Here is a 13,672-nt window from a genome sequence, read left to right as displayed (position 1 = left end):
GAAGCAGCTGGGACAGCAGCCGGGACTAATAACAACCCAGGGGACCACATGGGAGAGCTGCTTCTGCTGCCTTCTTTGTGACCATGGGCAGGTGGCTGAGCACTGCTGATGGAAACTGGAGGTCTGGTGCTGCACTGGAACCACCTCTGGAGAATTTCTAAATAATGGTACCCAGGCACCACTCCCGGCAATTTCAATCCCTTGAGCCTGGGTAGGGCCCAGAATTTCACCTCTTTAGGGGGTGTCCAGGTGACTATGAAGAACCCCTGCACTGGACTCACATAGCCCTTGGCCCCCACTGACCTCCAGACCTCATTCCTGATGCATGTCCTTACCCTCTACCTATTGGCTGCCAAGAAACTCTCACTAGTGCCCAAGTGCCTCATGCAAATGTTTAATGTGCTCAGCTTCTAACTGAAAGATTGGAGGTTGGAGTCTACCCAGAGATGCCTGGGAAGAAAGGCCTGGTGATCTACTTCCAAAAAATCAGCCACTGAAAACCCTGTGGAGCACAGTTCTACTCTGGCACACGTGGGGTCACCATGAGTCAGATTTAACTCAATGGCAATGGCAACTGGCAACTGGTAGTTTCCACCTCTGTATTTCGCATATGCTGTTCCCTCCACCCAGGTTTCCTTTCCTTTTCCTTCTTAAGGTTTTCTTTTCTTCTCTTTTTATTATTGTACTTTAGATGAAAGTTTATAGAACAAGCAATTAGTACACATACTGTTTTGTGACATTGGTTACCAACCCCACGACATGTCAACAGTCTCCCCTTCTTGACCTCGGGTTCCCTATTAACAGCTTTCCTGTCCACTCCTGCCTTCTAGTCCTTGCCCCTGGGCTGGTGTGCCCCTTTAGTCTCGCTTTTCTTTATGGGCCTGCCTAATCTTTGGCTGAAGGGTGAACCTCAGGAGTGACTTCATTACTAAGCTAAAAGGGTATTGGGGATGTGGAGGCAGGGGGGTGGAATATGCTCAGGGCTTCTCCAGTCTCTATCAGACCAGTAAGTCTGGTCTTTTTTTTTTTTTTAAGTTAGAATTTTGTTCTACATTTTTCTCCAGCTCTGTCTGGGACCCTCTATTGTGATCCCTGTCAGAGCAGTCGCTGGTGGTAGCCGGGCACCATCTAGTTGTGCTGGACTCAGTCTGATGGAGGATATTGTGCTTGTGGTCCATTCTTTCCTTTGTGTCACTGGTTTTCTTCATTCTCCCTTGCTCCAGATGGGGTTAGACCAGTGGAGTATCTTAGATGGCTGCTCACAAACTTTTAAGAACCCAGACTCTATTCACCAAAGTAGAATGCAGACATATTCTTTATAAATTATATTAAGCTAGTTGAGCAAGGTGTTCCCTGAGACCATGGTCCCTATAGCCCTGTAGCCATTCCATCCCTCAGAGAGCTTGAATGTGTCTATGGAGCTTCCATGACCTTGCCTTGTACAAGTTGTGCTGGCTTCCCAAGTATTGTGTACTGTCATACCCTTCACCAAAGTTACCACTTATCTATTTTCTGTTTAGTGTTTTTCCATCCACATCCCTCCCCTCCTCATAACCATCAAGGATAGTTTCTTTTTGTGTGTAAACCTTTTCATGAGTTTTTATAGTAGTGGTCTTATACAGTATTTGTCCTTTTGTGATTGACTTATTTCACTCAGCATAACGCCCTCCAGATTTATCCATGTTGTGAGATGCTTCACAGATTCATCATGGTTCTTTACTGTTGCACAGTACTCCATTGTGTGTATGTACCATAGTTTGTTTATCCATTCACCTGCTGATAGGCATCGAGGTTGTTTCCATCATTTTGAAATTGTGAACAATGCTGTAATGAACATGGATGTACATATGTCTATTGGTGTGACGGCTCTTATTTCTCTAGGATATATTCCTAGGAGTGGGATTGCTGGATCATACGGTATTTCTATTTCTAGCTTTCTAAGGAAGCACCATATCACTTTCCAAAATGGTTGTACCATTTTGCATTCCCACCAGCAGTGCATAAGAGTTCTGATCTCCCCACAGCCTCTCCAACATTTGTTATTATCTGTTTTTTTGATTCTTGCCAGTAATGCTGGAGTGAGATGGTGTCTCATTGTGGTTTTGATTTGGATTTCTCTAATGGCTAGTGATCGCGAGCATTTCCTCATGTGCGTGTGAGCCACTTGAATGTCTTCTTTGGCAAAGTATCTGCTCATTTCCCCTGCCTACTTTTTAGTTGGATTATTTGCATTTTTGTTGTGCAGATGTTGGATTTTCCTATATATTTTAGAGATCAGACCTTAGTTGGATTTGTCATAGCCAAAAATATCTTCCCATTCTGTAGGTTCTCAAGGTCCAAGCTACACTGAAGGCATTGGCGAAAAACAAGGCTCCAGGAATTGACAGAATACCAATTGAGATGTTTCAACAAATGGATGCAGCACTGGAAGTGCTCCCTTATCTATGCCAAGAAATTTGGAAGACAGCTACCTGGCCAACCAACTGGAAGAGATCCATATTTATGCCTATTCCCAAGAAAGGTGATGCAACCAAATGTGGAAATTATTGAACAATATCATTAATATCACACGCAAGCAAAATTTTGCTGAAGATCATTCAAAAGCAGCTGCCAGAAATTCAGGCTGGATTCAGAAGAGGTCATGGAACCAGGGATATCATTGCTAATGTCAGATGGATCCTGGCTGAAAGCAGAGAATACCAGAAGGATGTTTCCCTGTGTTTTATTGACTATTCTAAAGCATTCGATTGTGTGGATCATAACAAATTATGGATAATATTGTGAAGAATGAGAATTCCAGAACATTTAATTGTGCTCATGAGGAAGCTTTACATAGATCAAGAGGCAGTTGTTTGAACAGAACAAGGGGATCGGGGATACTGCATGGTTTCAAGTCAGGAAAGGTGTGCATCAAGGTTGTATCATTTCACCATACCTATTCAGTCTGTATGCTGAGCAAATAATCTGAGAAGCTGGACTATATGAAGAAGAATGGGGCATCAGGATTGAAGGAACACTCATTAACCACCTGCGTTATGCAGATGACACACCTTGCTTACTGAAAGCGAAGAGGACTTGAAGCATTTACTGATGAAGATCAAAGACCACAGCCTTCAGGATGGATTTCATCTCAACATAAAGAAAACAAAAATCCTCACAACTGGACCAATAAGCCACAGCATGATAAACAGAGAAAAGATTGAAGTTGTTAAGGATTTCATTTTACTTGGATCCACAATCAACACCAGTGGAAGCAGCAGTCAGGAAATCAAAGGACGTATTTCATTGGGCAAATATGCTGCAAAGGGCCTCTTTAAAGCATTGAAAATCAAAGATGTCACCTTGAAGACTAAGGTGGGCCTGACCCAAGCCATGGTATTTTCAATCGCATCCCATGCATGTGAAAGCTGGACAATGAGTGAGGAAGACAGGAAAAGAATTGACGCCTTCCAATTGTGATGTTGGTGAAGAACATTGAATATACCATGGACTGCCAAAAGAACAAACAAATCTGTCTTGGAAGAAGTACAGCCAGAATGCTGCTTAGAAGGAAGGATGGTGAGAGTACACCTAACATACTTTGGACATGTTGTCAGGAGAGATCAGTCCCTGGAGAAGGTCATCATTCTAGGTAAAGCAGAAGGTCAGCGGAAAAGAGGAAGAGTCTCAAGGAGATGTTTTGACACATTGGCTTCAACAATGGGCTCAAGCATAACGATTGTACGGATGGTGCAGAACCGGGAAGTGTTTCGTTCTGTGGCACATAGGGTCGCTGTGAGTTGGACCCAACTCGATAGCACCTAACAAGAAAAACAACAACAGCTGTGTAGTAGGTTCTGAGGTCAGGTAGTGTGAGTTCTACTTTATTCTTCTTCTTCAATAGTGCTTTACTTATTCGGGGCCTCTTAACCTTTCCATATAAAATTAATGATTAGCTTTTCAAAACTGTACAGATTTAAAGTGTAAAATTTCATCAGTTTTGAAATATGTATACATGTAAGAAACTATCACCTCAATCAAAATCATGAATTTCACCCCCCATATTTCATAATGCCCCAATATAGTCTTTCTCCCCCATCAACCCCAACTAACCACTGATCTGCTGTCTGTGACTACAGATTAGTTTGTATTTTCTAGAATTTTATGTTAATTTTTTATTTCATTCAGCATAATTATTTTAAGAATTATTCATGTTGTTGCATGTATAAATAACTCATTCCTTTGTATTGCTGAATAGTAATCAATTATGTGGATATACTATTTGTTGATGGGCCATTCCTTTGGTTTTGTTTTATAAAATCATGAAGTGTAAGAGTTGTAAGGAGCTCTAAAGATCACTTAATCTAAAAATCATTGTAAAGATTAGAAAACTGAAGCCAGGACGCTGCTTAAAAATTACTGTGGAGATTATATAAAAATCCAAACCTCTTTATGACATTCGGTACAGATGATGATAGCCCCCAGGATTCTGCACTTGAACAAGTATGTGTGGTGATTCTAACCCAAATATGTGGTCTACTGTACTTAAGGCACTGAACCAAATGATTTAAATCATTTATTCATGATCATAGAAGGTTAGGAGCGAAGGCTGGATTTAAATTCACACTTTTTGATTTTTAAGTTCAGGGCTTTTTCTACTACATCATGCCAACACCAAGTAACACCAGACATATGGAAGCCTGACACTATCTGCCAACATGAGTCACTTTGCCTTGTAATGAATGACAGAGAAAGCCACAGCTCTGGGATTCTGAGCTACTCTCATCTGTTTCTAGAAAAAGGCACTGATAATAAATTTTTCTTCTTATTAGTTTCCCTCCTTCCTTTTTTTCCTTCCTGCTTCCCTTTCTCCATTCTTTCCAACCGTTTGTTTTTTGTTTACCAAAGTTACACACATGAGAAGCAATGAAGTGAGACCACCATGGTGTGGGGGATTATTTTTACTTCGATTAAGAGCCAAGGCTGCCTAGAGAAACTTCTGGACCTCATTACATTTTGATACAATAAGTGTTCTCCCTTATTGGCTTTTAGTCCCTCGTTTGGTGAGCCAGCAATTTTTCCTCAGTGACCTTCTCAAAATCACGGAGATATGTGGGGTTGAACAGAATGAGCAGAACATGCATAGGCAAAAGTGCTGAAAATTTACCAAAACTGAAGAAACTTCGACCTTTTGGAGCAACATCAAAAAAATGGCATTGAAGCAATTGCCTTCTCAGTCTTTCCCTTGGTTATGGTAGCGAGGAAGCCATAAAGCCTCACTTGATATATTTTTCCCTTCAGTTGTTAAAATTTCAGTGACCTTTGGGCTGCTTTCTGCCAACGTCTGAAATTCTGAACTCCTTCAGAAAGACCTAAAAACTGACTTGACACCTGGCGGCTGAGAATGGTGCTCCTATAGTACATACAGAGCTAGCTAGTACAGAGCTAGCTAAGCAGAGATATCAAGATTGTAATAAAGGAAGCAATAACAGGCCAATTGAAAGAAAAGGGGGCCATGAGTCCAACGCAAGCTGTCAAATAAATGTAATTAATCTTTGATAATGTCGGCATTTTCTTAACAATACTTTCACAATGCATTGGGTGATTCAAGTGTGTTTGCTGCCTTTGAAGCCCTTGACAGGCTTCTGCCTCAGTCAGTGAGACAGGGCCTTGAGAAATCAGAAGTTCCTTAGTTCCTTGAGCAGAATTGTGAGAAGGCCCACCGTGTTCCCCGTCCCCACAGACTCATGTCCCCCTCCTTGGCACCTCTTTTCTTCCTGCTTTTATCAGGCATGGGCATTTGGTCACTCTCCTAGTTGAATTAGTATGAGTTACACAGTCTTTACCTTAGGTGTCCTGTGCTATTTACGTTTACTTTTTTTTTTGGTTGCAAAATAGTTTATTAAAGGCACTATTGTTAAACATCAAACTGATAATTTGTTACCAGCAAGGAACATCATTGTAAACATGACAAAATAATTTCAAGAGATGCATGACTAGTCAGTAAATAATAAAATTTTTTCTTAAGTGACAGCTTTCCTATTTACAAGATCGTTATCCCTTCCAGTCATTCCAGGGGTAGGCACTGATGCTAATGTGCCCAACAGTCACCTGAAAGGGACCTGGGAGCTCACAATGGGTTTGAGATGACTACTGCTGAAAAGGAGCCCTGGTGGCACAGTGGGTAAGCATTTGGCTGCTAACCAAAAGGTTGGCAGTTTGAATCCACCAGTCACTCCTTGGAAACCCTGTGGGGCAGTACTACTCCATCCTATAGGGTAGCTATAAGTTGGAATTGACTCAATGGCATCAGGTTAGGTTTAGGTTACTGCTGAAAATGTCTTATGAAGCTCCAAAATTCTTCACTCATAGGGATCAATTCTAAAGTCTCCAGGCTTAAAAATCACGATACTTGCTTTATATTTCCTACCAAAAAGCATGGACTCTAAACTTCACAGGATGTTAATTGTGGCATGAAGGGCTTTGTCTTTGGGTCACAAAATGAATAACATGAGCTTGGTAATGAGACAGATTAAGCTCTAATCTGGGGTGCCTACTTATCACTCGTGGGCCTTTAGGCAAGTCGTTTGACATTTACGTGCCTGTTTCCTCATCTATAAAATGGTAATGATGATAATAGTATGCACGTTTGTGAGTGGCCATGGGGGATAAGAGATAATATATATAAACTGCATGGTCATAAATCATAGTTAAAGGAATGTCAGACAGACAGCTGTCAGTTATGCAAGTGACGGGAATTTTGGACTTTATTCTTCCTCTTAAGATTTTTCTAGTGCAACTGAAATCAGGTCAGCATAGTAGAGTGTGGTGGCTACCTGCTCCATAAGGCTGGCTGTATCTATGTGTCGTGCCCTATTACTGTAAGTCTACTCAATTTGTTTACATATCCACTGTAGTGCTGGAGCTTGAGTCTTTGGAGCATTTACAAGAGTCATAAAGCTAACTGAGTGAGTAGTGAATTGAGAAGAAACTCCAACATACTTGTGTGTTTAGCTGTTTCATTGGGATAAAATGTGTTGTCACATTTCAAACAGTTATATCATACACACATATACAGAATGACAAATGATTTCCAAAAGTGTGACAAGGAAATTAATCTTGTTATTCTGTGGTCACACTTCTATGACAATATAATTGTATTTCACCAAAATGTATATCTGTGTTTATGCACATGTACATGCTCTTTGATGGCCTATTTCTATACCTGACTGAAAATAAATACAATAAAAATGGTCCCATTACAATCCAGTTAGCTATTTCTTGCATGTGTTATGACAGAAGCATTCACTGTGATTTCTGTTCTCGGGTAATGAGAAGCTGTGATAGACGTTAACAGAAGAGGCTTCATGTGGAAAGTTCCCCCAGATTGTCTCACCGCCTCCTTCCAAGTTTGATACGCTGTGATGTTTTTGGTCTTATTATTACAGTGTCTGGGTGGAGATGTATCATACTGAGAAGGAAGAGAAGAAATGCTGGAATCTAAAAATGAGTACACAGCTGTCGAGAGAAATTCTGAAGTGTCCTAATGCTTGGGGAAGATTTAAAGCCATCCATTCTTGGCAACATTGCCTATAATCAATAATTAGTAAATCATTGATATGGTGTTTGTTAAATATCTACATTATAAATGAAAACCGTTGAAATGTCGTTAAACCAGTGAGAAAACATATTGCAATATTCATTCTAGAAAAGATTTCAGTCTCTGGGATTAGATAGTTGCCTGAAGCCAAACTGTTCTTGGGAATCAATAATTTAATTAGCCCCAGGGGATTGGGATCTCTAAACTTAGCAGAATGGCACAGTTGCTGGAACATCTGCCCATGGGCATCTGTCTTATTGGGGAGATAATTTTTTTTGCTGGCTTTAAAGCTCAGAGGAATTCAGAAAACCGTCCTCCAGGTGCTGAACATCTATTTAGCAATACTACAGCTGGAATCATTGCTTTCCCTGCCCTGAAGATTTTGCAGAAGTCTCCTTTCAACCAGTGAGGTCAGGGTTTGATCTGGTTAATCCCACTGAGTCCTTTTTCTGCTGTAGTTTTCCCTCAGTCTCCGAAGGGAGAAATATTTAGATTCACAAGAGGTCTGTGTTTTTCAGCACACTGCAGCAAGATCAGAAATACGTGGCAAAAAGGAAACAATTTGTTTTCTATCTTCGTTGGATAAATGAGAAATATCTGTAGTTTCTCGAATCAGATAACATTCAACTATGTAAATTTCAGCTTCACGGCACAACTGACTACCAGGTGTGTTAAGGAATTAGTTGGTGATGATAGTCGGGTATGTCCCCATTTTCCCATTTCCAGAAGCACTCAAGCATGGGCAGATAGTGGGTAGAAGGCGTAGGATTTATAAGACCAGGCTCCAATAAAACTCAGATGAGAACATTTTCTTTGCCACTACCTATTAATCTTTTTTTCAGTCTATCAAAATACTTATGGAAATGGTGGTCTTGATAGATTTTAAAAATATTAAAAAAGATAAACACAAGAGGATTTGATGGCCAACTGGATATGTTTGTTTGACTGAGAAAGTGCCAGTAAGGATGAATCCCAAGTCCCCGGCTGGGACAGACAGGAAGATGGAGATGGCAAATACCCAGAGAGGGAGCATCAGGAGGGCTACTGTTCTTGTTGTTTAGTTTGGGACACTGAGTTTGAGGTGGGGCATAGGGGAAGTGGAAGCTTCACCGCTTGCCTCATATTAGCCCAGCCTTGAGATTTCCAATAGTGCTGTCAATGTTATTCAGATGACAGTCATGAAAATAGAAAAAGACTCCGGACATACTTGAGTTGGGCTATTAGATTATTGCATCATATTTATAAAATTTTACATTAAAAATACTTCAGAATAAACAGTATGATGATGGATGAAGAAAATTAGTTGTAATTTGTATCCTAGCAGCAGTTAGTTAGCATTCGAAGTATCCTGATCAGGAATCCACATTTTAGGCATGATTACTAAACACTTCAAATATTGTTATAGAAATCGGCACCTGAGGATTTCTTATTAGCATAATAGATGTAAGAGATAATTTTTTCACCGGTGAAATTAGTGGTGTTCAATGTACATGTTGACACTTAAGTCCAACTACCCTTGCATGAAGACTTGGGGGAATCTGGCAAGGTCGGCCACCCAGTCCTTTTGGAGCGGCCCTTGGGCATGGAGTTCCGTTAGTTCTGGGTTCCATGTTTCACTGAACTCTGCTACTTGATCAGAACGTTGCCTGTTCCCACATCAGAATCATGACATCCACCTTGTGGTGAAACCTTCATGCAACATGCTTGTCTGGCATGTCTGAGAACAGAGAGTAGGATTTCCCCAAATTTACTGGATTAGGGTGACTGCTTGTTAATAAATATTTGAATATGTGGCAGAATTTGGTCTCAGACTGACGTTCATTTTAGCCTATCATCTGCTGAGAAAGTTATAGGGAAGCAAAAGTACAGTTACTCATCCCTAACCCCCAAAGGTTACTAACATTTACCAAAAGTTTTGAGCATTTGTTGAATGAACACATTGGTTTGGTTAAGTTTGCTTCAGTCTTTGAGCCCAAATCCCTGCAAGGACTGTTGGCAATACACTCTTCAGGTATCCAAGGAAAGGGTGGGTACCTGTGGATTCAGGCAAAGGAATGGACTGAGGGATTTTTTTATCCATAATCTGATGACAATCATCTGTTTGACTATTGTATAGTCATGGCACAAAATATGGGAACTGAATGGCTTCTCTGCCTGGAGAAACTGGATCTTCTGAGGTAAGTTTCCAGAATGAAAAACGTACCTACTAACAGTGCTATGTGCACAGTAGGCTCAGTGTTTGAGGAACAAATATATTCTAGGGAGATACATGTGTGCGTGTATGAATATATATGCCTAAATGAGGGGAAATAGCCTTTCTGATCCTTTGCAACTGATACTTTAAAATTGGGGGACTAAGTCATGATTGCTATTTCATATTTGTTTTTATAAATAAATAACATTACTGATAACTCAAGTAATAGTTATTACTGGAAAAGTAATAAAAAAAATAGCTTTCAAAATTCCATTTATTAAACCTGCGTTATTTGAGGTAGTTAGAACAATATTACATTTGTTTAGAAACTACAAAGAGGATCAGTTCTAGGATTTTAACTGTTCTGTATATCATTAAGTCACCACTGGGTTTATACTTCTGAAAGTATCCATACTTTATTGCAACAAATGAAAATAATTTATTAAAGAGAGACCATGCAAGTATTGTAAATGTACATTAAGAGCAAAATTTCTACCTAAAACATTTTATGGTTCTGAGAGTAAATTTTGCTTATGAAAGAGAACATGACTTTCATAAATAAGGGAAATGTACCAGTTTGGGGAAAGACTGTAAAGAAAGTGAAATATTATCTATCCATGTATGGACTCGACAGCAGTGGGTTTGGTTTTTGGATGTGTCACATAACTTTTAGCTAAGTCTTTTTCTTGCTATTTTTGGTGAAAGAATTAACTGACTAGGCAGAAATAGAAAACTTGCTAAAATTTTTTACTGGCTTTGTCCTTCTAAAGAAATTTATGTAATAACTGCAATGTAATAATTTGGACCACCACTCATCTGTCAATTTGTCATACTGCGGTGGCTTGCATGTTGTGGTGATGCTGGAAGCTATGCCATGGTATTTCAAATACCAGCAGGGTCACCTGCTGGACAGGTTTCAGCACACCTTCCAGCTAAGACAGAGTAGGAAGAAAGGCCTGACAATCTACTTCCAAAAATCAGAAATGAAAACCTTATAGATTACCAAGAATATTGCCTGGTGTAGTGCTATATCAGATGAGCCCTCTAAGTTGAAAGGTACTACACAGTACCTGCAACAACGGGCTCATGTATACCAAGGATCATGAAGATGGCGTAGGACTGGGCAATATTTCATTCTGTTTTACATAAAATCACCATGAGTCAGAGCCAACTCCATGGCAGCTAACAACAATAACAATCATGTGGAACTGAGATTTGTCTTGAAATAGACCCAGTCAGTGAGGTTCACTTGGCCACCCAAGTCTGAGTTAGGTCTGCGACTGAACAATAGCAGAGACTTTTGACCTGAAGATCTTACTCTGATGGGAAGCAGCGGGTGGGAGGAGGCAAGGAAGAGGAAACGGCAAGAGCGGACACAAACCCAGTGACTAGATTCCTTTCTTGTAATCTTAGCACCAGAAGTTCCTTAAAAAACAACAACAACAACAACAAAAAAGTGTTGCCATTGATCCGATTTTGACTCAGAGCAATCCTATAGGACTGAGTAGAACTGCCCCATAGGGTTTCCAAGGCTGTAAATCTTTACAGAAGCAGAGGTTCCTTAGAGGTTTATTTCCTTATCTGTATTGCAGACAGCGGCCACCTGCCGCTGCCTGGTCCACCCCCACTTAACACAGTATTTATAACTCACAGCGCTCCAACTGTTAGAATGCTTTACTTCTTATTGAGCCAGAGAGCTACCTCGCTTTAGATTTGATGGGTCCTGGCTCTGTCCTCTGGAATACGTGGAGTAACTCTTCTTCTTTTGCCTGACAACCTTTCAAATACTTAAAGACAGCTGCCATCTCCTTCCTTCTTTTAAAAAATAAGTGGATAACCATGGACAGTTTTAAGTCTCCGAGGTTTTGGATGGCAGAACAATCTAGGAAGTTTCATGCCTGCCCTTATCCAGAGGATCGAGGAGAAAAAACTGGACAGCCTACAAAAAAGTCTCTAACGTAGATTTACTTTTTCTCCACTTAGTTTGTTTTGTCAAAAGACTTAAGAATAAAAAATGCCAGTGCTATTTTGAGCAAAGCCCTAGTGGCACAATGGTTAAGTGCTCAGCTGCTAACTGAAAGGTTGGAGGTCCAAACCCACCCAAAAATTCCTCAGAAGAAAGACCTGGCGATCTGTTCTCATAAAGATTACAGCCTGGAAAAACCTATGGGGCAGTTCTACTCTGTTACATGGGGTCACCATGAATTGGAATCTACTTGACGGCACCTAGCAAGATGAGAAACGCTTGGAACAGACCTGGACCCAACCTGTAGATCAAAGTTGCCCAGTCAAGATCAATAGAACCATGCCAGCAAACCCACAGAGAGACATAATGCTTATTGTTGAATGACATTAAGATAGTGTGGTTCTTTGTTATGCAGTAGTTGCTGATGATACGCAAAAACCAAACTCACTGCCATAGAATCGATTCTGACTCATATAGGCCCTATAGGACAGACTGGAACTGCCCATTAGGGTTTCCAAGAGTGGCTAGTGGATTTGAACTGCCGAGTTTATGGTTAGCAGCTGAACTTAACCAATGCACTGCCAGGGCTCCTACTGATATACTAGGACCCTCAAAACTAATAATCATGAATACCCGAATATGATTACTGTATTTTTACACAAATAATGTATATCTTCTACGTTTGTTTGCCAACCATGCCCTATCCACCCATAAAAAATAATTAGCGTACCATGCTTGTGAAAATACCTCGTGGTGGAGGGTGCAGTTGGCAAACATAGAAGGTGTGTGTTGTTTGTGTAAAATACGGTAGGTACTAAGCACTTTACAAATATTGCTTCATTTAATTCTCATGACAATATTTTTTCTATTTTATACATAAAACAATTGAGGCTAAAAGTGATAAAACAACTTGGCTTATAAGTCACACAACTAACAGGAATAGAACCGGCTTCGTTCCAATCCAGGCTGTAGAGTCCACCCACTCCCACCATTCTACATTGCTGACTCTTACAAACTTATTCAGATTGAATTGAGCCTCAACTTAAACTATATCCATGCACATAGCAAGAGGGACAAAAATGAAACCCATGATCCAGTGAGGTTCAGTCATATGCACATTCATGCATCCAATAAATATTTCATGAACACCTACTATGTGCCAGTACATTGCGGTATGTCTTGGGCATTGAATAACGAACATGATAGACACTGTTCTTGCCCTCACAAGGCTTACTCTGCCATCTTATCACAGATTTGTTACATACGTGCTTCAGATTTTGTTTGTGGTATATGGATTATGGTCTCATCTTATGCTGTGTATATAAACAATAGCCGTAGACAAAGGAAACTCTCTGACTATGTGACTGTCAATTTGGTGACATTTTTAACTAGTTGAAAGAGCCCTGGTGGCACAGTGGTTAAGAGCTCAGCTGCTAACCAAAAGGTCAACAGTTCAAATCCACCAGCTGCTCTTTGGAAACCCTATGGGGCAGTTCTACTCCATCCTATAGGGTTGCTATGAGTCACAATCGACTCGATGACAATGGGTTTTTGGTTTTAACTAGTTGGAATGAAAGTAATCACACTCTCAGAAATGCATTGAACTACTAATTATAAACCTGAATTGTTCTTGGAAGAGTGCTCCAGTATGTTATAGGTAAAGGAGTTTGGGAAGAGCAAAATTACTTCTACTTGGCAATGGGGTATTATAATTCTTATTAATAAGCATTATTAAACCCAGAGAATTTCTGAATTTTAGAATAAAAATAATTAATCTACTGAAAGAATGGTAAACCAAAAAAGAGTAAAAATTATAATTAAGGAATGGGAATGACGTTTGGTATCGGAGGCATCTCAGCAGACTCTGAACAGTACACTAAACGAAGTGAATGATTTCTACCATAATAATGGTATTTACTATAATACAATAGCA

This window comes from Loxodonta africana, chromosome 6, assembly GCF_030014295.1.
Source record: "Loxodonta africana isolate mLoxAfr1 chromosome 6, mLoxAfr1.hap2, whole genome shotgun sequence".
In the NCBI taxonomy this organism is placed as follows: domain Eukaryota; kingdom Metazoa; phylum Chordata; class Mammalia; order Proboscidea; family Elephantidae; genus Loxodonta; species Loxodonta africana.
Note: the sequence above shows the minus strand (reverse complement) of the source record.